This window comes from Rattus norvegicus, chromosome 13 (assembly GCF_021556685.1).
Source record: "Rattus norvegicus strain SHRSP/BbbUtx chromosome 13, alternate assembly SHRSP_T2T, whole genome shotgun sequence".
In the NCBI taxonomy this organism is placed as follows: Eukaryota; Metazoa; Chordata; class Mammalia; order Rodentia; family Muridae; genus Rattus; species Rattus norvegicus.
Window position 1 is genome coordinate 99,890,705 of NC_141546.1, and position 24,457 is coordinate 99,915,161.

General features: G+C 43.4%; 1 long non-coding RNA gene across 1 annotated transcript; it reads right to left on the reverse strand.

The window, feature by feature from the left end:
- Positions 1–1,900: 1,900 nt before the first annotated feature.
- LOC148001866 (uncharacterized) lies at positions 1,901–24,050 on the reverse strand. The gene is made up of 4 exons (XR_015636265.1): positions 23,705–24,050; positions 22,955–23,013; positions 5,646–5,705; positions 1,901–3,105 (listed from the first exon to the last, which is right to left on the reverse strand). It is a non-coding gene; the product is annotated as an uncharacterized LOC148001866 (long non-coding RNA).
- Between the last annotated feature and the right edge of the window lie 407 nt (positions 24,051–24,457).

Genomic DNA, 24,457 nt, shown 5'->3' on the forward strand with positions numbered 1-24,457 from the left:
TTTACTATTGTATTATTTAGTGCACACATGGGAGTTAGTCATGAGTGACTGCTTTAGGAACAGATTTTCAGAATGGCCATCATGACCTGATATAGCCTGGGCAAAGAGGCAAAGATACAGAGAAGAGACTGAAAGCCATAGATCTGGCTAGCCCTAATCTGTGAGCAGCACTGGACAAACCATTTGGCTGCACTGGGCTATTGTTCCTCACAGGCCTTTTAAAACCGTGGTGTCTTGAATGTAGAACTTTTCTTTTTATTTCACTTCTTGCATGATTTTATGTAGAAAAATTGCTTGTGTGTTATGCCTTGTTGGTTGGTTTCAAAATGATTTTTTTTTTCCTTTTAAATCATTCTCAAGTTTACTTCTGGTGTTCTGACATTATCTCTCCGGCCTTTCCTCTTACTGTGGCTACGCTCAACTACTTCAGTCTGGCTGTTTATGGGTTTTACAGACATCTCCAGCTCTTACAGACCATTGTTAGTCCCACAGTCTTCTTGTCTGAGATCATACAGTTATGAAGGTAACTGTTTTTAGTATGTACCCCCAAGTCACATAGGCACTATTCTAACTTTTCAACACTTTTTCTTTGACTAACAAATAAATTGTATGCAGTTCCTATTTATCTAATTATTTTATTTGACTACTAATCATCCTTGTTTTCTTTTTTTACATTTTAAGTTCCGGTTTTTCCTTTTTATGTTTCCCTTTAACTTCTTCAAATATTTTTTTTACAGAAATCGATTTTTCATTTATTTTAAATATGTTTGAGTTCTTATATTATAGTAGGTTAATGAAAATCATGATTGCCCCTCCCCCCCAAAAAAGGTCACCCATACCTTAGAGTTTTTTTCCAGGTGGGTTTATCAAACTGCCCCTCTGATTCTTCTATCTTGAAATGGTAGGAGAGGAAACTGTAGTCAGAAACAAATCTTATTTCCGGAGCCACTAGGGTAACCCTTACTCACTAACACTATTGCTTCCTGCCTATAATCACAGTATCATTAAAAAAAATGGGTAAAATGAAGATTGGAGAGGGACTCTGCAGGTAAGACACTTGCAGAAAGCATGAAGACCATGTGACATGCCATGTGGGGTAGATATACCTGGAACCCCAGCATTTAGGATGCTGGGGTAGGATGACTGTGAATTAGAGGCTGGCCCCCAGTACATAGCAAGAGCATGTCTCAAAAACCAGAAAAAAGGAAGCCTGCTGTGTTATAATCTACAGTTCTGCATTTATTTTATTTAGACACATATCTATTGGCCAAGTAACTGTATTTGAAATTATCCAATGCTCTGATTTTAAGAAAATAAATGTTGGGGCTTAGAGAGATGGTTAAGAGCACTGGCTGCTCTTCCAGAGGTCCTGAGTTCAATTCCCAGCAACCACATGGTGGCTCACAACCATCTGTAATGGGATCTGATGTCCTCTTCTGGTATGTCTGAAGACAGCTACAGTGTACTCACATACATCAAATAAATTACAAATCTTTAAAAACAGAAAGTCAGGAATATTTTAAAAGGAAAATAAATGTTGAACCTCACATTTTTATAAGACATCAGTGTAATTTAATTAAAAGGTGTGAGTACCCTTTTAAAAATGTCATGTTGGTGTGGTGGCCCAGTGTATGGGAGTCAGAGACAGGGCATCCCCACACAAGCTGTCTACCTGCACTAGATGAAATAAGGGGTTCTTGACTTAATGAGAGATGCTACCTCAACTGAGAAGGTGGAGTGCTATCGTGGAAGACACCTACGTGTGCTTGCACATATACACGTCTAGGCAAACCATACACACGTCATACATACATACACATACATACATACATACGTCAGGCATACACACATGTAGGAAACCCACACATGCATGCACACACAGCTCAGAAAAGAAAAACATATAATAAATTCTCTTTTATTTAATCATTTTTAATTTAATACAAGAGACAAGGACATGCTCCACCCTACGATGAAACAACCATTCAGTGCTTATGCAAATTATAGAAGGCAGCGTGACAAAGGTGTTACTTTCTTATTTTGCTAAAACAATTCAAATTTTATATGGCTAGAAAACAAAAAGAGCCATCCACAGCTTTTAGTCTTTTTTCCTACACAGCTCCATTCTTTTATTTCTAGTAATCCTGGCACAGTTTTGATGGTGATAATCTTTTTCTTTTAAACCACAGCACTGAGCTTTATTAGGGATTTCATTAAGGTTGAACCCCAATAATCTTAATGGCTGATCCCTTCCCAAATGCTGCTGACTTAGGAGGGGACATTCCCTTCTAGAAGGAGAGGCAAAAGGGCCTTAAGAGAAGACCAGTTACCAGTGATCTTTTGTTTCTAGCAGGCACTCATTAGGATAGAGGCAGTCACTCAACAAAAGGATTTTGAGGACCTCCACCAGCAGCAGCAGAAGCAGCAGCTATAATAGGATTCTCCCTGTATTTGATCTCACAACCCTGAGTCAGCTGCTAATTAGAAGGCATATTTATCTTTTTCTCCTCTGAGTGCCTAGTAACACTCAGCTGCCCCAACAGAAGAACCCTATACAAACAACTTTTACCTAGACTCCCCCGCCTCCTGGTCTCTTTCCAGACCTCCCTCATACAATTTTCTTAATTGTATCTTCCAGCACCTCAAGCTGTTCTGTTGAAGCAGCTGCCTCTAATCCTAAATAAATATTTCCTGTTCTCCCTAGAAACAATTGAACCTAGGCCCATGCCAAGCCTTTGGCATCTGCAGGGCTCACTGGCGGCTGTGAGACCATTGCTCTTTGTCCTTGGAAATTGAGCAGAGACTAATCCTGGTCTATTCTCATTACGGCTCTTGGTCTTTAAGTGAGGCTGCCTTGGTTGATATGCCTGCAACTTCTCAGTTATGCACAGTCAGTTGACTCACTTAAGAAATCGCTTGCAGGAACTCTTTGCCCTCTGGGCAGCATTAGAAACAGGCAGGACGCATGCCAACCAGAGTGTGTGAGCGTGGATAAGCAGTGCGTTAGGTTGGGTTTCCAGAGGCTGTGGACCTGTCAGTTCTGCCTCTCCCTCAGATGCGGACGGCAGGAGCTGTTGTTTCTCTAATTTGGCTGTATTCTGGGATAACCTGGAAAGTTTAAGAAAATGCTGATGTCTGAGCATACTCCTCCTCCAGATCTGTTTTACTTGGGTTTAGGGGGCTGACTTTAGGATGTTCAAAAACTGAAGTGGTAACAACACAATCTCCTGATCTAAAAATACACTCTTGTCCCAACATAGACCCCACCCCCCAAATTCTTTCTGGGTCTAATTTTTAAAAAATAGGGTTTATTTTATTAAGTGTGTGTGTGTGTGTGTGTGTGTGTGTGTGTGTGTGTGTGTATGTGTGTAGGACATGTGCATGCAGAGGCCAGAGGTATCAGGTACCCCTAGAAGTAGTGTTGCAGCTATGAACCTTCTGGCCTGGGTGCTGGAAACTGAATTCAGGTCCTCTGCAAGAGCAGCACTCCCTCCTCACAGCCACTGTCTAGCTCCAAGGGCCACTTTCCCCTTTCCTCTTGCTGTTCCTTCTCATTGACCATGTGTTAGCTTTCCCTTGCTGTGACAAGAATACAGAGATAAGAAACACATAAGGATGAAAATCTTATTTGGTTTCTGAGATTTCAATCTATGGCCATTTATGATGGTCTGTTGGGACCCACAGCGACCAGGAGGCAAAGCAATAAAATGTGGCATTTTGGACTTAGACCCATCCACCAAATGTATTTATGTCTGTCTATATGCATGTGCATATATATGTGTGTGTGTGTGTATGTATGTATGTAGGTAGGTAGGTAGGTATTCATGAACACTTGTGGAATTGTTGAGGCAGGTGGTTGGGCCCATCCAAATTCTTTGTGCGCGCGCGCGCGCGCGCGCGCGCGCGCGCGCGCGTGTGTGTGTGTGTGTGTGTGTGTGTGTGTACGTGCATGCGCACGCGCTTGAATTCTCCCTTTCTTCCTTCTCTTTTCTCTCTGGCTCATGATGAGTTAAACTCCAAGCCTCTCACCTGGCCAGCAAGGGGCCCTTGAGTCAGAGAGAAATTAAGTCTTATTTCTTAATCTCTTGCTGCTATCAGCTGGAGTTAATTGACAGAAACCAGGGGCTTTTAGCCACAGAATAGGAAGAGAGAGTTAAATTGCCAGAGACCATTCGCTTCTGGCTCCCAGAACAGTGAGAGAGTTACACTACCAGAGGTCATCAGCCTTTGTCTTTCTTGACACTGTGTCCAACCTCAAGTGAGAGTGGTCACTGACTTTACTATGCTTTTGGGATGGGGACACTCCAAAATCAAACAGTAGCAGCCTGCAAGGCCAACTCAGAAGTCACTAGGCTGAGACTTTTCTTGTTCACTCAGCTCTGCTTGTAGCTTTAAAACCAGCTCAAAGGGAAGAGAATTTTAGATGGTATACACAACCATTCCCAGTTCTGACAACTGTCTCCTCTGATTGGCTCTTCAGAGACACATTAGCACTTCTCAAGAATTTCCCAAAGAAGCACAGTCATTTGGAAGTTAATTTCCAGTCCCAAGTGCAGCTGGGAGCATTTGATTCAGGAGAGATCACGAGGATTGTGGGCGTACTTTGGTAGGTGACACAAGTCTTTGTAAGTGAGCCTAGCTGGGCTATTGCCACCAGGGCCATGCTGTTTTCATGTGACCCAGCAGGGCCTTTTTGTAATTGTCTCTGAAGTTTCATTTGTTGTACTATGAGGTCAGCTTTCCAGGTCCTTTACTTTCTGTGCTGATGTGGAATCAGCAGACCTGGTATCATGTGCAGTGTGCCTACACATGGAGAGCCTGGTTGCAGGTAGTTAGGCAGTCTGTGTTCTGTTCTGGTTTTCACTCCCCTTGGCTTGTCTTTGGAAAGGCTCCCTGGAGAGAAATCAAAGTGGTGCGGGGAGACCCTCTCTCAGTGGCAGCTCAGGCATCATTTCCACCTTTCTTTATAATAAGCATAATCAATTTCCCTTTAATGGAAGAGTTGGTGAAAATAAAAACAGCTCAATGTGAACCTTGGTAAAATCTGTATGTCTGTAAAACAAAGTGCATATTGAGTTTGGTTTTCCTCAGAGATCCCCTGTGGGGAGTAAGGCAGTTATTTCAGAAATCACAGGTAGAAACTATTGAACCTACTGGTTCTCCACCTCTGTGGGCACGGGAGCTTTTAGTCAGTCAACAGCATTCACCGAGTCCATGTTTATTATTAAGCAGTGGAACACTTCATCATCGGTGAATCACACATGCCTGGAGGGACACCATGATTGCTGAAAGCTAATAAGAGAGGATGCGAGCTCTCCCTCGAACATGTGAGAGATGACACTGTACTCTTCACTGATTCATCAATCTAACTCAAAGCTATTGAACTTCACTAACACACATCTCTGCTAGATTGCAAACCAGCTGCAAAATTGAGTGAAATAAAGTCTTTATCCCAAAAAATCTTGTCTGGAGGACAGGAATATCCAAAAGAGCAAAATTTTTGCCATACAGTTTTCAGGACACTTAGCTTTCTTTAGTTCATTTAAACTTAAGTTACCCTATAACTCAGATGTTTTTCACCCTTTTTTCTAGTTGTTTGGTTAAGGAATGTGAGGATAAGTCAATCACCAGGTTCACACAGCTCCTACCTGGCGGGAATGGGCCTGAACTCTCTTCTATCGGCAGGTCAGCACTTCCCAAAGGAACATCTAAGGGGCAGAAAAGACACGGGAGAGAGCAAATTTTGGTTTGGGGGCTTATTGGAGGCTTTGTGATGAGCTGTAGACTCCAAACCCTTCTCAGCCCTGATAGACTATTGATTAAGCAATGCTGTAAGTGCCTAAGATACAACGTGTAAGGCCTTGTGAATGAAAGAGAAGAAGGAAACCTGGAGAAGGTCATAAGAAATTTGAGCTTCCAGCATAGATACTGTCTCATGTTAGGAATTACTAGATCCTGCGAGAAGACTTTCTCCTTTATCCACCAGCTTCTCTCTGTCTTTAGAACAGTTACCAAACACTAACAATAAGGCTGACAATGGACCATCAAGCACCCTGGTAGGAGCTGGGGGAAGGTGTTAGAAGTCTTCTCTGCCTTAGGTATTTAAACATAGTACTGAGGAATCCCCATGGGGGCCCCTCCAGCCTGCTTTCAAGTCTCATAGAAATACTGCAAAACCAAGATGCATGTAGTGTATGGTGTTCTGTAATTATAGAATCTCTTCTTTGGTGTGCTCCTTTGTGTAGAGTCAAATTGTAATTTTAGGATTCCTAGGGTGGGATCAAAATGAAACAGAATCATCATTTTGAATGGATGTTTCCATTGGATAGCTGAGAAGGTGTAAATTCTCCAGTGCCCTTCATAATTCTTAGACCCAGAGCCAAAGCTCTCACCATGGCCTTGGCCTTGTTGCTGTTTTCTTCCCAACACTGGAGGTACTGCATGGGACCATTGTATTTATGGTCAGATTTCCCTCAACTGTCAGGGAACCTGGGTTTACTGTTCTCATGTTTGGTCCATGCATATGTCAGGTATGTCCTGCCGTGGGAGCCTCTAGATCACATATGGATGCTAGTCAAGGCAGGGTTCACACTGAAACAACCTTTCCAGTTGTAAGCCTGTTAAATGCTTTAAATATACAATGATGAGGTAGGGCTAGGGCAGAGAGTTCCATTTGGAAAGGGAGAAATCACTTGAGAGGAAAAGAGTAAGGGTCCCAAGAAAGAACAAAGCCAGAACATTATATTATAAACCTCAGAACACCCTTCCTTTCCCACATGCTACCTCCTACATGCTAGGGATGGAGCTCTACATGTCAAGGTCCAGTGTTAGGCAACTAGTTAGACTTTAGCAGACTTGCCCAGTACTGGGAGTTAGACCCCTCCCTTGGGGTCAGCAGTCTGTAAAACTAAAGATTAGAACGATAGAACTTAAATTATTGGTTAAAGAAGGAGACTTGACTCATATCTCTGGTCCTGGGAGGATATACTCTGAACTATCTAAAAGACTATCAATGGTTAATTATCTACACTTGGTGCTAGGAGCCCCCAAATACCATAGAGTGTTTTCCAATAGAGAAACACCTACCATTGTCTCTCCTAGAAGAGACCATCAAACATGCCTTTCAATCACCTGGATAGGACAAAGACCCTCTAGAAAAGCTACTTGTTCAAAGGATTTTATAAAGTAAGTGAAAGCTTGCCTAAGAAACAGACTGATGGCCCATTTGGCCATTATCGTCTATTCTTACCTCTTGATAGAATACTGTACTTTAATAAACTATACTGTCTCCTACACTATGCTGTTTATGTCTCATTTGGATTCTTTCAGTGGAGATCACAAGGAACAGAGAGGAGAAGGAGAGTCCAGACAGAAATCCCGGTGATATCAGAAACCCCAGACTCATGACAAATTTGTATTCAGCAACTCTTGTGAATTGGAATTTTATACCCAAAGGCATTCCAGCCTGTTTTAGTTGCTTTTCTTGTTGCTGTAATCAAATACGCAACAAGAAGTAATTTAAGGGAGTAGGAACTCTCTTTTTCCCCCTTTTTTCTTTTGGCTTAGCGCTTAGGAAGCCATACAGTCCTTCCTGACAGGGAAGACATTGCAGCTAAGTGTCAGGCAGGCTGGCAATATTTCTTGTGCAGTCAGAAAGCAAAGAGGTGAAGGGAAGTGGAATTAAGCTATCAAACCTCAAGGCGCACCCTAGTCACTTAGTTACTATGACAAGGTTCCACTTCCTAAATGTTCCAGAACCTTCCAAAACAGCACTCCCAGTTGGGGGCCAAGGACTCAAACACATGTGCCTATAAGAGATGTTTTATATTAAAACAAGGGCAAAGTATATGAAGGTAGTCCCAGAACTCTGGAGAGAGACAGACAAAAGAGTGAAGGAGGGTAAACGCAAGGTCCCCGAAGATATTTTTTTAGGGACCCACTTTTGAACTTACTCCCAGGATAATAACCTTAATTAATTAATGGCCCAGTCTCCTCTTAAATATCATACCTCTCAAAACTAGTCATGGAGATTACTTTTCCAATATGTGCTTTGGGGAAGACACATGAACCAGCAGCAGTAGGAAAAATATGAACCCAGAGTATTTTGCTGTGTCAGAAAGTAAGGAGATACTAAAAGGTTAACTAAACCAACCATATAACCAGTCAACTAGCTCTCCATCCACCCAAACAACCATCTAACAGCCACCTAACCAAATAACTTACCAACCCTCCAACCATCTAATCATCCAATTGACCAAACATACAACCATCTAATCAACTAACCAACCAACCAACCAACCAACCAACCAACCAACCAACCATCTAGTCAACTAACCAACTATCTAACCAGCAGCTATCTAACCAAACACCAATTAAATAACCAACTTGCCAACCAGTATATAACTAACCAGCCAACCAACCAACCATCCAACCAACCCAATCCATCATCCACCTATCCATCCATCCATCCATTCATCCATCCATCCATCCATCCATCTACTCATCCATTCATCTATCGATTCATCATCTATTTGTCTATTTATTAATTCATCTATACATCTGTGCAATCAACTAGCCAACAGCAAAAATAAATCCCTGTATTTCTGGGGCCATGCCAAAAGGATACATGGCCAAGAATAGAATAATCTTGGTGTGTGTGTGTGTGTGTGTGTGTGTGTGTGTGTGTGTGTGTGTGCATGTGCTTGCACACATGAATTGTATGTCAGGAGATATAGGATAAATATTCATGACTCCACATGGATTCAAGTCAACTAATGAATAAATGCATAAGTAAGTAGGAGAAGAGTGTCAATTTCCTTTGCAGAATAATTTAAAGTAATTTACATAGCTGCTATGTCTCCTTTTCCATAAGGGAGCACATGCATGCTCTTTACCCCCCAAACCTGGGCTCCTTGTGGTGGCTTCTGTCCAAAGAATACAGCATGGGGGGAGCCAGGAGCAACAGAAAACAGTCCAGTGAAAGAAACTGACAAACACGGTCTCAGCCTGTGGTAAAGGCAAGACCAACCTCCACAGGTCACAGTGGCAGTAGCTATCTTTGGTGTGATGAGATAAAAATGGCGTTTTGCCTCTGTGGCTTGCTTTCTCTAAACCCATAATTTCAGTCTAATTGTGAGAAAACCATCAGACAGGTTTAAATTGAAGGACGGATTATAAAATACTTGGCCAGTCCTCCTCTGAACTGTCACAATCATTAGAACACTAGGAAAACAGGGGAGATTGTCGGTCAGGAGGTGCCTAAGGAGACTTGACAGCTAAATGCAGTGTGAGTTCTGATAGATCTGGGAACTGAAAACTACATCCAACACAGCTGTTGGCCTTCGTTAGTAACCGTGAGTCAAAGGCCTTTACTAATGAGAGGTGTTGTTCAGAGTAGAAATTGAGTGTGGTTTATGTGGAACTACTTTGTACTATCCTTGTGATTTTTTTCTCTGTAGATATAAAACTGTTATAAAAAAGTAAGATGTTATATCTACTTTTTAAAAACAGAGCCAAACTCAAATGAATTAGAATGTGTGGCAGGTATCTTACCAATTGGTGGGTTATTTCCCAGCTCTACACACATGGTTTCTTTTTCTTTACTCTTATTTATTTATTTTTTATTCATTCATTCGTTCACTTGTTCATTTATTGATTGATTGGTTTATTGCTCTTTTGTTTTGCTTTCTTGTTAGAGGGTCACTCTACACAGCCCTGGCTATCCTGGAATTCACTACATAGATCAGACCAGGCTAACCTCAAACTCACAGAGATCTGCTTGCCTCTGCCTCCTGAATCCTGGGATTAAAGGTGAGCACCATCACAAAGACGTTTTCTGAATACGTGACAAACACCACAGCAGTCCTCCTTAGCCTGTTGTTTCTGGAAGCCCCATATACCATGCCAACACTCCTGTCTATTTGGTTTGGTCTGGTCCTTGGATTTTCTCCAGTTTTCTCCCTGTTGCTGTTTGCTGTCCCACCAGGCATGAGATGGTGTGAGACACACAGTAGGGCTAGGACTTCACTGCCTGATCAGACAAATTGGGCCTCTGCTATCTGTGGAGCCATGAGACCTTACACACCTGCCGCTTCCTTCAGGTGTCACCGTGATCTCCAGAGCTTCCAGGAAACGTTCTCTAAACTTTTTAAATGACTCCCCCTTAACCGTGGATGTTCTGAGGGGAGGAGAGAGGATTCCTCAACTGTGTTCTTTGAAACTCTTTTTCACTTCAGTGGAATGAAGGTGTCATTTCTAGCTCCTCCATGGCTTCTGAGCCCCTGTCTTTTGGTTCATTCTTAGTCTCTAAAGTCTTTCCCTTTTACTAGGATAATTGGGTACCAATGCAGTTATATTTAGATTTTTCTCAAGGTGGGAAATCTCTGGAACACACACCAATACCTGCATGCTGTTCATGTTACATGCATGTTTAATTTATTCCTCTGGAAAATTCCATGCTTCTCCAGGTACTATAAATCTCCAAGATGTCATAGCTTGGGGTAAGTTAAGGCTTTTAGACTCAAAGGACTACCCAAGATCAAACAGACTCTGTTTGTTTCTCCTGTACGAACTCAACCAATTCTTAAATACATGGTGGTTTACACATGCACTCTTGTTTTCCAGTGTTTCCTAACTGCTCCTCTGTTTTCCCTGGGAGCAATAGAGAGAAATGGTAGCTAACATCAGCCATTTAGGCCATAACGAATTGAGCAGGATGTGAAGAAGTCCAAGAAGTCTCATTCCAAGCAAGATGCCACCCAAGGATACCCAGGAAAGAGCTTTAGAAACGTTACTAAATTGCCTGGAGCCCCACACTCAGGAGGTCAAAACCCTTTTCTACTTTGAGAATGTCAGGGCACCTCACTGCCAAAAGATGGCACTACTCACCCACTGTTCATGCCCTGGAACCACAGGGCATCTCCCAGTGGCCTTCCATTAGTTTTCTCATAATAAAATAGTGTGCCCTTGTCCTCTCCTGGTGGATCACAGCTATACACCAGGCCGTTTTCTGGACTGCTCAGTGTTCCGATGTGCACCAGCCCTTATCCCATTGGGTAGATGACACGGACTGTAAACGGTGACAGTGGGCCCGGTACAGAGTTCTACATGCAGCTGTAGACTTGGCCACATAGCAAAGCATCTTCGCTGCAAAATCATCTCTGAGCAGCTCCAGGGTTTTAATTTGTCTCTAGAGTTTGCCTCTCTCAATTTTGTAAACCATGAAAACAGCTGGAGCAATTTACAGACGGTGGAGAAACTCGAACGTCCCCGTTCGAGTACCAGTTCCGGAATCGTGCCTTGTTTCTTGCTTTGTTGTTGCTCCACAAACCAGTTAATGGGCAATGGACTGTTTCAAATTTACCCTGCCCCTCAACACTGCTGTGTGCACTTCCTTTGGGGCATGGCACGGATTGGGGCTAAGTGTGACTGCAAGCCAGCATGGATTTGAGCAGATGTACTTTGTATCGAATGAAATTTGAACAAGAGTTTGGAAAGATTGAGACTTTTAATTTGCTAAATTATGTAAATGCGGGGCCTGAGGCTTTTGGAAAATTAAATCCCACTTTGCTATACTCCCCACCATCCCTAATTTTTTATGACTTATTTTATTTACATGTACGTGTGTATGTTTGTGTATGTATATATTACATGTGTGGGGGTAATGGTAGAGACCAGAAGAGGAACTAGAGTTGTGTGGAACTAGAGTTGTGTGGGACTAGAGTTGTGTGGGACTAGAGTTGTATGGGACTAGAGTTAGGTGTATGGGATTAGAGCTGTATGGGACTAGAGTTGGGAGCCCTCTGACCCGGGTGCTGGGATCTGAATTCAGGTACTTTCGAGCAGCTTGAACTTTCAACCACTGAACCATCTCTCTAGCCTAACCTCCAACATGTGTTAATTGTCCTCTCAGGCTGGGTGCTGTGATGATCAGTGGCAAGTGAGGCAGAATCCCTGAGTCTCTTGATGTACAGGCCATTAGAAATAACACAGAACAAAATGGAGGGCTAGGGTGTTGCTGGGTGAGTGATGAAGCGTGCTTTCCCAGTATACAGGAAGCATTTGGTTTCACCCTCAGTACTGCGGACAAGCACAAACATCAACAAGCCCCAAATGAATCAGCAGACAGCCAGGATGGCTAATAGCATGGGCGCACTGTGTAAAGATGTGCAGACGCACGATCAGCCCATGGGAGCCACTCCAGCCTCTGAGAGTGGGCGGGCAAGCCCAGTGTTGTAGAATGCGCAAGTAGACTTATGGTTTATGTAGAAATCATAAGTCAATGGGTCTGTAACCAGGATGGGAAACTCTCTGAGCATAAGCACCTTTCTCTGGAGGGACAAAGCCCCCAGGAGTGTAAGCACTTTACTGACTGGTGTGGGAGCAGGTAGGAAGGACCTCAGAGGTTTATGGAATGGATGGATGTGGATGGGGAAGCAGGCTCAGTGGCCTCTGGTACCAGCCAGCAGGGAAGACGTCCTCACCTCCTTGGTTCTGAATTTGAAGCCATCACTGCTCTAGTGAGAGTAAAGGAATGGGGGCATTTCATGAAACTTGACTCATTAAGGAATCGCGGAATCATATTTAGAATGGCCTGTGTACTAGGGTAGCATATGTGAAATAAAAGTGCCTAAGGTTAAAAACAGGACATGCTTCATGACTTATTTTAAACATATACTACTTGTAAGCAACTGATCTAAATTCTAGAAACAATGACAAATCCCTACGAAGTTTGTAAGGTTAAATATTTCATATTCTTATGGGGTATATACAATAAACAACACTCTATACATGTGAAGAACAAGTGCATTTGAGCAAAGCTGACTTCAGATACTTGTAAGTCAGATTTCCTGCTAGGCACTGATGAGTAAAATAATATTTAATATCTTGGGGTGATTTATTACATGGAGTTTTTCTATTATTAGCAACCTGTGGTTGAGTTTTCTTAATGGACAAGAGACTAAATTAAGAAATTAAACAAAGCATTTGTGAGCCTAAGCCCCTTTTTCTTTTTGAATCAGAACAGAGCTGCATGATAAGATTTCCTTATATTTTTCAGGTGGTCCACCCCCCCACCCCCATATTACAGTTGCTGGTGTTTCCCAGGGTTGGGGGGTTTGTGCCAGTTCATCTTGATTGCCAACTTGACTGGATCTGCAGCCAACTAGGAGACATATCTCTGGGTGGGTGTGTAAAGGGTACTTCCTAGAAGAGGTAACTGATGGGGTTAAGACCCTTCCCTAGAGCGGGTGTCTGAGATGTCAGACATCTACAGAAAAAGCTACTGCTTTGTGCCTGCTTGTCTTCACCTCTTGCTAATGAGCGTATCCATTCTGCTGCTGCCTCCGCTACCGCAATACCATTTCCTTGACATCAGCATCCAGCTGCTTCTGCTTTCCAGCATGGATTTAAGACTAGTGGTTCTTCAGGACCCCCCCTTCCCCCACACACACCTGAGACCTTCAGCACCATATTGTGTACCATTGAGCCAGTCTAATAAATCCCCTCCCACTGATTCTGATCCTCTAGGGAGCCTTGGCTAACACATGGTAGAATTTCTCATGCAATTCAATATGGAACGGATGTGTGGCCAGGATGACATGGAGAAGCAGGGTGGCTTTAGCTCCCTTATCCAAAATATTTTCTCGATACATTTCGGACTTGTATCAGGAAAGATGCAGCTGGCTTGGTTTAACCGCAAGGCTTGTAATCTGCTCTCTCTTTTTAAATGTGTAGGGTGAGGCCTCACACATCACTGCGAACTAAGATACCCTGCAACACACCAGAGTGGTGGTTTCTGTTCTGCATCCCTGTCTTTGTTGTTTCCTTTTCAGGTTTCCCATTCCAATTCACTCTAAAATTACAGAACCCAAAGAAGGATCTGCCATCCTAAAAATGTTGGTTTTCTACCAGTTTTCTCAATGCTGTCAGATCTACCCTGATGTCAGCACAGTTTAGATGAGAGGCTCACACTACTGGTCTCAGTGCTGGCTCGTGCCTCACTGAAAGCTGTCGCAGTGCAGTGAGGCTCAAGGAAGAAATGTGCCATTCACGCCACCAGACAAAACCCGCCACTGTGACCTTGCTTTCTCCACACCCTCCCCTTCCACGTACACATTGGTTATTACCATGGAAAAACCATGACTGACAAGGGTCAAACTTCTATCCTGCTTCTGAAGATTAACAGGGGTGGGGGACAAAGCTATACTAAGAGAATCCCCAGCCAAATGCTGCTTCCAAAATGTCCAAATATTCACAGTTGGATTTGAAAATCTAAAGATTATACTTTATACTAAAGTATACCAAATTTACTGAAATACTAATATTCAGTATACTAGAGTATACTGAAATACTAAAGATTAGTATGCTTTTTATTGGTTGAATTTTACTGCTAAGCATGGTTGGGAGTTCTGGTTACTCCTTTCTCTTCTCTTCTCTTCTCTTCTCTTCTCTTCTCTTCTCTTCTCTTCTCTTCTCTCCTCTCCTCTCCTCTCCTCTCCTCTCCTCTCCTCTCCTCTCCTCTCCTCTCCCCTTTCCTTTCCTTTCCTTTCCTTTCCTTTCCTTTCCTTTCTTTTTTTCTGAGCTCCTACCTTACACATACTGACAGATAGTTTGGAAGTCTGTGGGAAGTTCCACCTAGGACACATTTTCCTTTTTTACCTCCATCAGCATTTCCCTACCCAGTTTCTTTTGCAGTTCAGTGTTTCTGCCTTTTTAGAACAGTGGGTCAGTTCAGCTGTAACTGTCCTGACAGCCCACATAAACAACAGTTCCTTGGTGGTGTCCTGTCACCAAAGCAAACATGGGTGGGTAGGTTAGGCACCTGTGTCAGCTCTTGTATCTCCCCTTGCCCAGATGCTGAAAGGATTATCTTCACAGGAGGATAACCAGGTCTAACCTTGGAGTCAGTTTCATGTCAGGTTGTTTCGAATGGTATTGACCCACCTGTGTTTCATCTGTCAGGAGGCTAAGTGCTCAGCTCTCAAAACTCTAGGGGTTTGTGTGTGTGTGTGTGTGTGTGTGTGTGTGTGTGTGTGTGTGTGTGTGTGTGTGTGTAAGACAGAGAAGGGGGAAAGAAGGAGGGAGGAGGCGCAATCATAGTCCTTCATGGTTAATAGCAGTACACATTGGAAAGTTATAGAACCCCCATTATGCTATTGGTACCATTCCCATGTATCGGGTGGGCACTGAACCTGGGAAACTATAACAACTGCTATAGGAGTCTGAATCACATTCCAAACATTACATTGTTCAAAATCTATTCCTCCTCATGCCTCTCCTTTCTCTGTTGCTATACTAAGAAACCACAACCCTTCCCACCCCCCAGAAGCATCATGGGATATGGTCACTTCCCTCCACTGTGACATCTGATGAAGTCATGACACCTTAGAGCCGTGGTTCTCAACCTTCCTAATGCTGCAGTTCCTCATGGTGTGGTGACCCCCAACCATAAAATCATAACTGTAATTTTGAACCCAAAGGGTCACACCCACGGGTTGAGAACAGCTCCCTTAGAGCTTCCTTTCTAGGAAGAGCCATGGGAACAGCTTTGCACCCTCTAATCTCCTTCCCAGCATCTGAGGAGTAAGAGATTAGGTTTCGTGTATCCTTGAATAAGATTATTCCCTCTTGTGTAAAAGTTGCTTGTTTTAAAACTACAAGTAGAGAGCACATATGGTGAAAGAACTCAAGGGGGGAGGGCCATTCTCTCTTGAGGGCTGTGATGTAATCTTTTCAATATCATGTTCACTTCAGTATTAACAATGGCACATATCCCATGTGCCTTCATAAAGAGCAGCGAGGGAATGTGGGCCAATGCGTGCTCAGCATCCTGAACTGGCCTCCCCGCCTTGCCTGGGGTCCTTGCCTTTGCAATGGGTCCTATTTCATTCTGCCTTCTACCCTGGCTTCTTCTCCCCTTTATTACCCCTCCTCACTAGGGCCTTGAAGTTTTTAAAGAGTGTCAAACTAGACCTGACCAACCCTGAAAGGGTTAATTTTCTTTGCTAGCCTGGGGGATGGAGAGACTGGGAATAATCCAAAGACAGGATCAAATGCACAAGTGAAAATCGGCCTTCAGGCTCACTGTAGTTGAAAGGGTCTCATGCTGGGAGCCAAGTGATATGGTAGATTTACAAAGATTGGAAACAAGCATTGACTTTGAGCTGACAGTCACACTGCAGAAACCGAAACCATGTCCTTTAGTCGCTCTGCATGTTGTCTAGAAAGAATTTTCTAGAGCCTGCAGACAATTCATTGGGAAATACCATTACTACCCTTTAAAAGTTTTAGACATCAAGAATAGGAAACTTCTTATGTGGTCTTCATTGCTAGAGATTTCCCTTTGCCTCCTTCGACTTTGTCTTGCAAAGATGATTTTTTTTAAAAGACAGGAGAATATGACATTGGTTCATATATGGCTACCTCCCTAGCCTCCTCCTAAGTGCAATTATGAAGCAGAAGAATGAAGTCTTTCTTTGTGCACTCAGACCTTGTTCATGAACAAATATCACCTTAATGAAGCAGCCCATTTACGTGAACTCATACCAAGGAGAACATATTTCATCTCATAAGAAGAGAGAACAATTAAGTGTTCTGGATTCTGTGGTGTGGACAGATGTGTGATGTTGGCTTGAGCCCAGCGTTATTATTTCATGGGCAAGGAAGAAGCTTTAGTGAAGCATCATGAAAGGATATTTTAGAGCTGGATCTAGAAGGTTCAACACAAGGAATGTCCTACAGTACCCACTTACAAAGATATCCAGGAGTCATTTTAAATTTGTTCGGTAGGATTTGGTCACTATATCAGCCAGCCCTTCAAGTATCATCTCATGAATGTGCTGAGAAGCAAACTTATCAGAAAGATCAGAAAACCAGGGGCTTGAGGGTGGCTTGGGTGCGAAATTACCTGCCATGTGAGTACGAGAGCTTGATCTTGGATTCCTAGAACCTATGTAAGCTCCCATAGAGTGGCAAACCTATAGTCCCAGTGCTGGCGGGAATTGGGGAGCAGAGACAAGGGGAGCTCGGAAGAGCACTGGCTGGCCAGTCTAGCTGAATCCTTGAGCTCCAAGTTCAGAGACTCTTGCCTCCAAAAATCAAAAGTAAGGTGGAAAAAGGTAGAGGAAGACATTCAGCATCAACACACACACGCATGCACACACATACATATGGAAATACATATACATACACACATGCACACGCATACACAATACACACACAGACACATACACACACATGCACACACATACACATGGAAATACATCTACATACACACATGCACACATGCACACACACATACACATATACCTATATGCACACACATACACACATACATATATGCTCACACACATACACATATAAATATACATGTGCACATATGCTTTCTCTCTCACACACATATACACACACATACACACATACACACACCCATACACACATATGCACACACATACATATGGAAATACATATACATACACACATGCACACACACATACATATGCACACACACACAAACACACACACACACACTGCCATGTACATGCAGAATTACTGAATGCTGGCCATGTTTACTCGCCCATGGGAGAAGGTGGCACACTGCTAGAGATCTCATTTCATATCTGTCTTATTCCTCTTACCTCTTAGCCTTCAGTATGGAATGTGTGACTCTCATTTTCCCCCACGTGTTGCTGACCTCATGTGAAAGATGACCTGGACGCTCCCGTTTTCAGTGCACACAGGAGATGAGAGGAAAAATGACACAGGGGGGAGGAAAGGAGGGACTTGAGAGATTCCGATTCATTATTCAGAACCTTGGGAGTCCATTTGTGGTTTCCTTGGTATAAGGAGCCAGCTTTCTGCTTCTTGGCACGGCATTCAAAACTGAGGTTTCTTTGCTGACTGTGCGTGTCCTTTTGTCATGTGTTGAGGTTTTTAGTATCCAACCATGCTTCAGAGGACATTTAGTTTCAATTAATAAACCACCCTGCAATTACCCTTTGTTCGTGACTGTGCACGTGTTTCCACATGAGCTATGCGCTGAGCACAGCTTCCTGTGAGCCACCCATTTCTCCTACCACACCAGGACCATGTATCTGCTTACGGACAGGCCTTCCCAGCCACTCCTCTGCCCATGAATGCATTCTATTTCATCTTTATTAACAGGCTGGGAATAAATAACATCCTGCATGTCCTAAGATATTTCCATTCAAGACTTCTATAAAGTTGGTGGCTCAGTAATCCTTGTGGTCTCCTCATGTGACAGAAGGACTATTCGCTGAGTGGGTGGCATGATGGCTGCTCTAAGGGCCATCGGTTCTGCGAATGTCACCTGGCTGTGCTCACTTGCTGCAGCACTGAGAACCTTAAAAGGGTAGGAAGTTCCTGGAGGAAACATGGGCCCATGTCACCTAGTTTCCTATCACTGTGAACAAAAACCACACGAGATGCAACTCAGGGGAGTATTTATTTTATCCACTAAGAAAGGGATGTTAGGAGCCTGCTCACGTTTAGGTAGACCAGGAAGTCTGCCTACCTTTCATCAACCAGCGTTCTTCCTGCCTGCCTGCCTGCCCATCCATCCATCCATCCATCCATCCATCCATCCATCCATCCATCCATTATCTATCTATCTATCTATCTATCTATCTATCTATCTATCTATCTATCTATCATCTATCTATCATCTATCTATCTAATATTTTCTACCTATGTAATATCTATTTATCCATCCATCAATCACCTAATCTATTACTTATCATTTATTCATCTATCACTTGCCTACCTATCTAAGAAGGAGGAAAACAGGAAAGGAAGGACCGGAAGTGGGCAGTGGTTTATTCCATGAAACCAGTCTCCAGGTATTCCATTCTTCCATCTAGACTCTGCTTCCCAACGTAGCACCCAGCTGGACACCAAGTGTTGAGACCCATGTACCTAGAGAGGACATTTTCCTTTCTAACGGCAGCAGAAACCTGTTCCTCACAGGTAAAGCAAAAGCAAGTCGTAGGCGCACAGATTCGGGTAAATAAAGCAACACTGGAGGGAAGAATGCCCCGCTTGGGCTGCTGTCTCCCAGCAGGAATGTCAGATATTTACCCACTGTGACATCTCATTGTCCTCGTCTACATTCACACGTCAGAGCCACACAGCTGGGTCACTATTGAGTGACAAAAAGTAGTGAAAAAAAGTCTAATGTTGAGTGTGCTCGTGATTTTGTGTTGGGCTGCATTTACAGCTGTCTTCCACCACCTGTGGCCCCTGTGCCAGAGCCCGAGGGTGGAAGTTTCCATCCCCTCCTGCTGAGTCCTTACTTACCTTGTCTTCCCTAACAGTCCATAACACCGAGTTCAAGTGGCGTGGAGGGAATGACTGAAGATGGTAGCTGATGTCAGCTACAAATGCCAAATCTGCTCAGTGATTACCTAAAGCAGTTTCCTCACGTGCTAGAACTCCCTTCATCGTGAATCCAGTGCTTGCCTCTTGTTTAAAATCAGAATTAAATCTTCCTTCTGATTCAATCCTTGTTCCTTTCTATTTTTTGTTTCTTTGTTCTCTCTCTCTGTGTCTCTCTCTGTCTCTGACTCTGTCTCTCTCTCTCTGTCTGTCTGTCTCTGTGTCTCTGTCTGTCTCTGTCTCTGTCTCTGTCTCTGTCTCTGTCTCTCTCTCTCTTTCTCTCTCTCTCTCTTCCCCGGCACAATCTTTTCAACACAGTTCTAAACTGAAACAATGTTATGGCTACTCTGTAAGTTTATCAAAAGCAAACACAGTCGAGCAGGAAAAAGGAAATCACCCACCTTCAAGCTAGCTTCGCATCACTCCTGAGACACAGTCCCACACCCCGTTCTGGTTTTAGCTTGTCAGTTACTACGAATGTCTGTCCACCCATTCTTTATTACCACCCATTTCAGTTAGTTTTTTATGCACACGGGATTTTAACACGTTTACTTCCTAAACAGTATACACACTTGCCTTGCCATCTGAATAACTTTCTAGTACTCCTATAAATATTTAAAAAGTCCCCCTCTGGTGGACTGTTGGATAGTTTCCATCACTAAAATGCTTTAACATTTGTCTAAAATACTGGAGTGGTGTTGAACAATATAAGCAGGAGTAGAGAACATTATTTTGGCTGATCAGAGCCTCAGAATCCACCCTTAATTTAATATGGCATTCATATACTAACAGATGAAATATACAACTTAAAACTCATGGATCCATTTCATATGGGGCAGATTTATTATACACAGATGACCTACACACTAAGTGCTTTCATTAAAATGTAGCTGTTATGTTTATGGATGATGTAAGAGGGAGTGAAAGGGTTAAGTGAGGTGGACTGAGCCACACAGTAACTGTAAGAAAACAAAGTGTAAACAGCCCTCTGAGCCTCTGCTCATATTTAAACATTTGGTTTCGGCTTACTATCACAATGACCGTCACGCTGGGTCCTAGAATCACCTCCCCCATCTCCAGTATTTTGTCCGTGTTGCTTTGCAAACTGCAAATGGTGGCCCATACCTTCTGCAAAATTATTAACACAAAATAGAGGTATGAGATAAAACAAAACGCCTCAGGGTTGTCAGGCACCCTTGGGAAGGTTGCATACTGGGCAAGAGCACCGTGCCTCTAAAGGGTTCCAGTCACATTTCAGGAGTCAACATTTCTATATTTATTTCAGTGCTTTTCTAGGCAACAATGTACATGGTAACACTACAGCAGAAGGAAAGAAAGTGTCTTGAACAAAGGGCACCCTTAATCAGTTGCATTCAAGGGCATCTGGCTTAGTCCTCACCTGGGTCCCTTTACTCCCTTCCTTCAGTGTCATTCAGAATTCTTCAGGTTGACAAAGGTTTTCAGGAGTACATCTATCTCTCCGAAAATGTATGGGGAAAGCCTTAAATGCATGGTGGGATGCAGTAACTGCTGCTGACCCATATCCAGAGCAAACACATGTAATACCCTATGGACATTGTAATGTGCAAACGCATATATGAACCCATGGAAACTGTAATGTGCAAACACATATATGAACCTATGGACATTGTAATGTGCAAACACATATATGAGCCTATGGACATTGTAATGTGCAAACACATATATGAGCCTATGGAAATTATAATGTGCAAACACATATATGAGCCTATGGAAGTTGTAATGTGCAAACACATATATGAGCCTATGGAAGTTGTAATGTGCAAACACATATATGAGCCCATGGAAACTGTAATGTGCAAACACATATATGAGCCTATGGAAATTGTAATGTGCAAACACATATATGAGCCTATGGAAATTGTAATGTGCGAACACATATATGAGCCTATGGAAATTGTAATGTGCGAACACATATATGAGTCTATGGAAATTGTAACGTGAAAACACATATATGAGCCTATGGACATTGTAATGTGCAAACACATATTTGAGCCTATGGAAATTGTAAGTGCCTTTTCAATCAGTGCAGCACTTCTGTGACTGGAAGGGACTCTTGCTTCCTCCTTCTTAACCCCGCCTAAAGGGTAACAGTGTTCAAGATGAGTGTAGTGATAAATATTTTGTCATGTTCTTAGGAAGCAGTTAATAATCTATTGCATATATGATCATCAACCATTTATTAGAATAAAATTAATTACCTATTTTTGTAGGGGCTTCAAAACTTTCAAAATGTCCTTCTGTAATCCTGGTACTCAATCTTTGTAATAATAACATGGGGAAGTAGGAGGTGTCATTCCCCTAGTTTTCTTGTCAAGGAAGTAGTTGGGGACAAGTGACACGCTTACAGACCTGAGGTTAGGGGGGATGAGTGGACCTTCGTTGAGTGGTATTTACACGGCCCCACCCTGCTCCAGGGAGTGAGGCCGATCAGAATCCACTTTGTCCCCAACACCTTTGTTAGTAAGGGTCACCCCGCTCTATGATCATGCCTTTGCCACATTCTAAGAATGCTGCCCCGGGCTGTATTAGTCACTGGTCCTTCCTATGGCTGAGACCAAACACTCCATAAAAAGCAGCTTGAGATGGGTGGGTTTTCTGGCCTACAGTTTAGGAGATTCTTCATGGTGAAGAGATGGTGCTAGGAGCAGGAAGCACCAGCAGAACAGGAAGTGATGTCAGGCTATCAAGTCATCCCCCCCCCCCCCAAGTAATTCACTTCCTGCAGCAAGGCTCCACCTCCTGAAGGTTCTACAAACTTCTCAACAGCACCACCAGCTGGGGACAAGTGTTCACACTCACGGGCACATGTGACCTACAATTCACATCTAACCACAACTGATTTTTGTCTTTAAAAAAAAAATTACATTTTTTTCCAACTGAGGTCACCGGCATGCTAGGCCCATGCTCTGTGACCAGTTCAACTGACGCTCTTGTGCCGTCTTCCTGGATTTAGCTGAGTTTTCTTCCCCCGTTTCTGAAATCCTCCATGGCTACAAGTTCCCACTTCCTCCACTGTATCCCATCCCCAACCTCTCTCCTTGTGCATGTTTGAATGTTGAATGTCATTTGAATGGCTGTCTGTGAACTAACCTGAGACCTTAGTGAAGGAGAAAAAAGCAAAAGAATAGGCCATCGATTACTAATCCCTGTCTATTGGTCTTATACTGATTGACAGGCTTCTCTGGTCTCACCTACGAGGGGTTTACAGTTACGCTACTTCAGCGTGAGTTCTTTACAGTTTACAAAGACATTCTCCTCCACACTTGAAAATATGGTTTTGTTTCTGGGCTTCTCAGAAAAGGCTTTGGCTAGAGAAGGCAAATGAACTCCGCCTTCCACATGGTGGTGAGATAGTCCATTTCTGCAATCTGAGAGAGCAGAAACATTTCAGGTCATAGGCGTTCCCTGCTTCCACAATCCCATTGGCACCCACAGAAAGCAAAGCCTGTCTTTTATAATAAGTAGCAAACAGCTGGATGTTTTGGTCAGGAGCTGGTGGGTGAGGTAAAATGTACTTACTTACATGCTAGCGTTCTAAGTATAATGACTTGGCTTTGGAAGTCCGTGTTAGACCTGGGTAGCCTGCAAGGATTCAGAGGCATTAGTTAGTTAGTTCCCCATTACAATTTGCTCCGATTCCTTTAAAATGTGTGGATGACTTATTTCAACCTCTGCTGGCTTCAGAGTGGGGCTCTCCACTCAGCGGTCTAGATGGTCACGTGACAACCAGCCACCTCTGTGCAGGAACCCACTGCGCTTCTCTCTCCCCACTCCAGGCGTTATGAAGGAGTTTATACAGTGAAGAACGAAAGACTTGCATTGATCCCTTCCTCCTTTGTCAACCTCTTCTTAGCTCCGGCAGGAATCTTGTTCTCCTTATCAACATCTAAGGCTTACGTCACACTGCTACAGAGCTGGTGAAATTCCAGGTCATAAGGACGAAGCAGCAGCTTAATGCCGCCTGTTAAATATCTCCAGGGTCATCTGCTTTTTCTAATTAGCTCTAAAGTGATCAGTGACCAGAAACCCCCCTGGCTAGGAATCAAATCTATTTGAACAATAAATTCTGGAGCCTTGCATTTGTGAGATCCCTGGACCTAATCAGAGGATAGGTATCAATGTTCAGATATTCCCTGGGTATATCCAGGGTCCACACCACAAGGTGTCTTTCTACCCAGGCGTTTCGAGCCACATTTCCACCTCTCTTTGCTCCACTCCCAACCCAATATACTAGGCATGAGGTATTGCTTTGGGGCCTGGGACCATTACTCACCCTGGTTCGCAGGCAGTGGTTCCGTGTCATCACAGTCATAGTACAAAGGTGAGAACAAGAAGTCTGAAGCCGAAGGAACATGATCGAAGGAAAAGAATGCAGAAGGCAGAGGAGGCTCTCCGATGGCTCTGTCAGCTCAATTTCTCACTCCTCCTCAGCCCGGGTGTGTCCGGAAGATGGATGAGCAGAGGTGCTGCTGCTGAGAACAGCTGCAGTTGCCATCTGGGTACCATTATTTGCAGATTCATCTCTCAGGCCAGAATCTCCTCCAATTGTTGTGGTTTCAGACGGAAAGTGGGGGCTCCCTATTCTTGCTTCCATCTCTGATGCTATCGTTTCAAGCCATGGCTTCTCCTATTGCCTTGGCTCCTCATCAAAGAAGCGTGACGTGACCGCGGGGTGACGTGGGTGGAGGACTTTGCTGATGAAAGCTGAGGAGGGTCAGACATGAACCATCTTATGGAACGCATTAAGGTTAGATTTGTCCAACTCACACTTTTCATATTGTTTGTCCTTCTTTTTTTTTTTTTAAACAAATTGTCCAGAAAGACGGTGCCCTGCTGAGAAGTGATGTTAGTGCAGAGCACCTGGGAGAGATGGGAAAGCGCCGGGCGTTGATGAAGGCTCATTTTGGGTGTCAGGCAAACACCAGTTTTTCTTTTACCTCTGCGGCAGATTTGCTAGGTGTCCCTACAAGTTCAGCTAGCAGGTTCTTCTGAAGATCAACCAACCAACCAATCAATAGATCAGTAA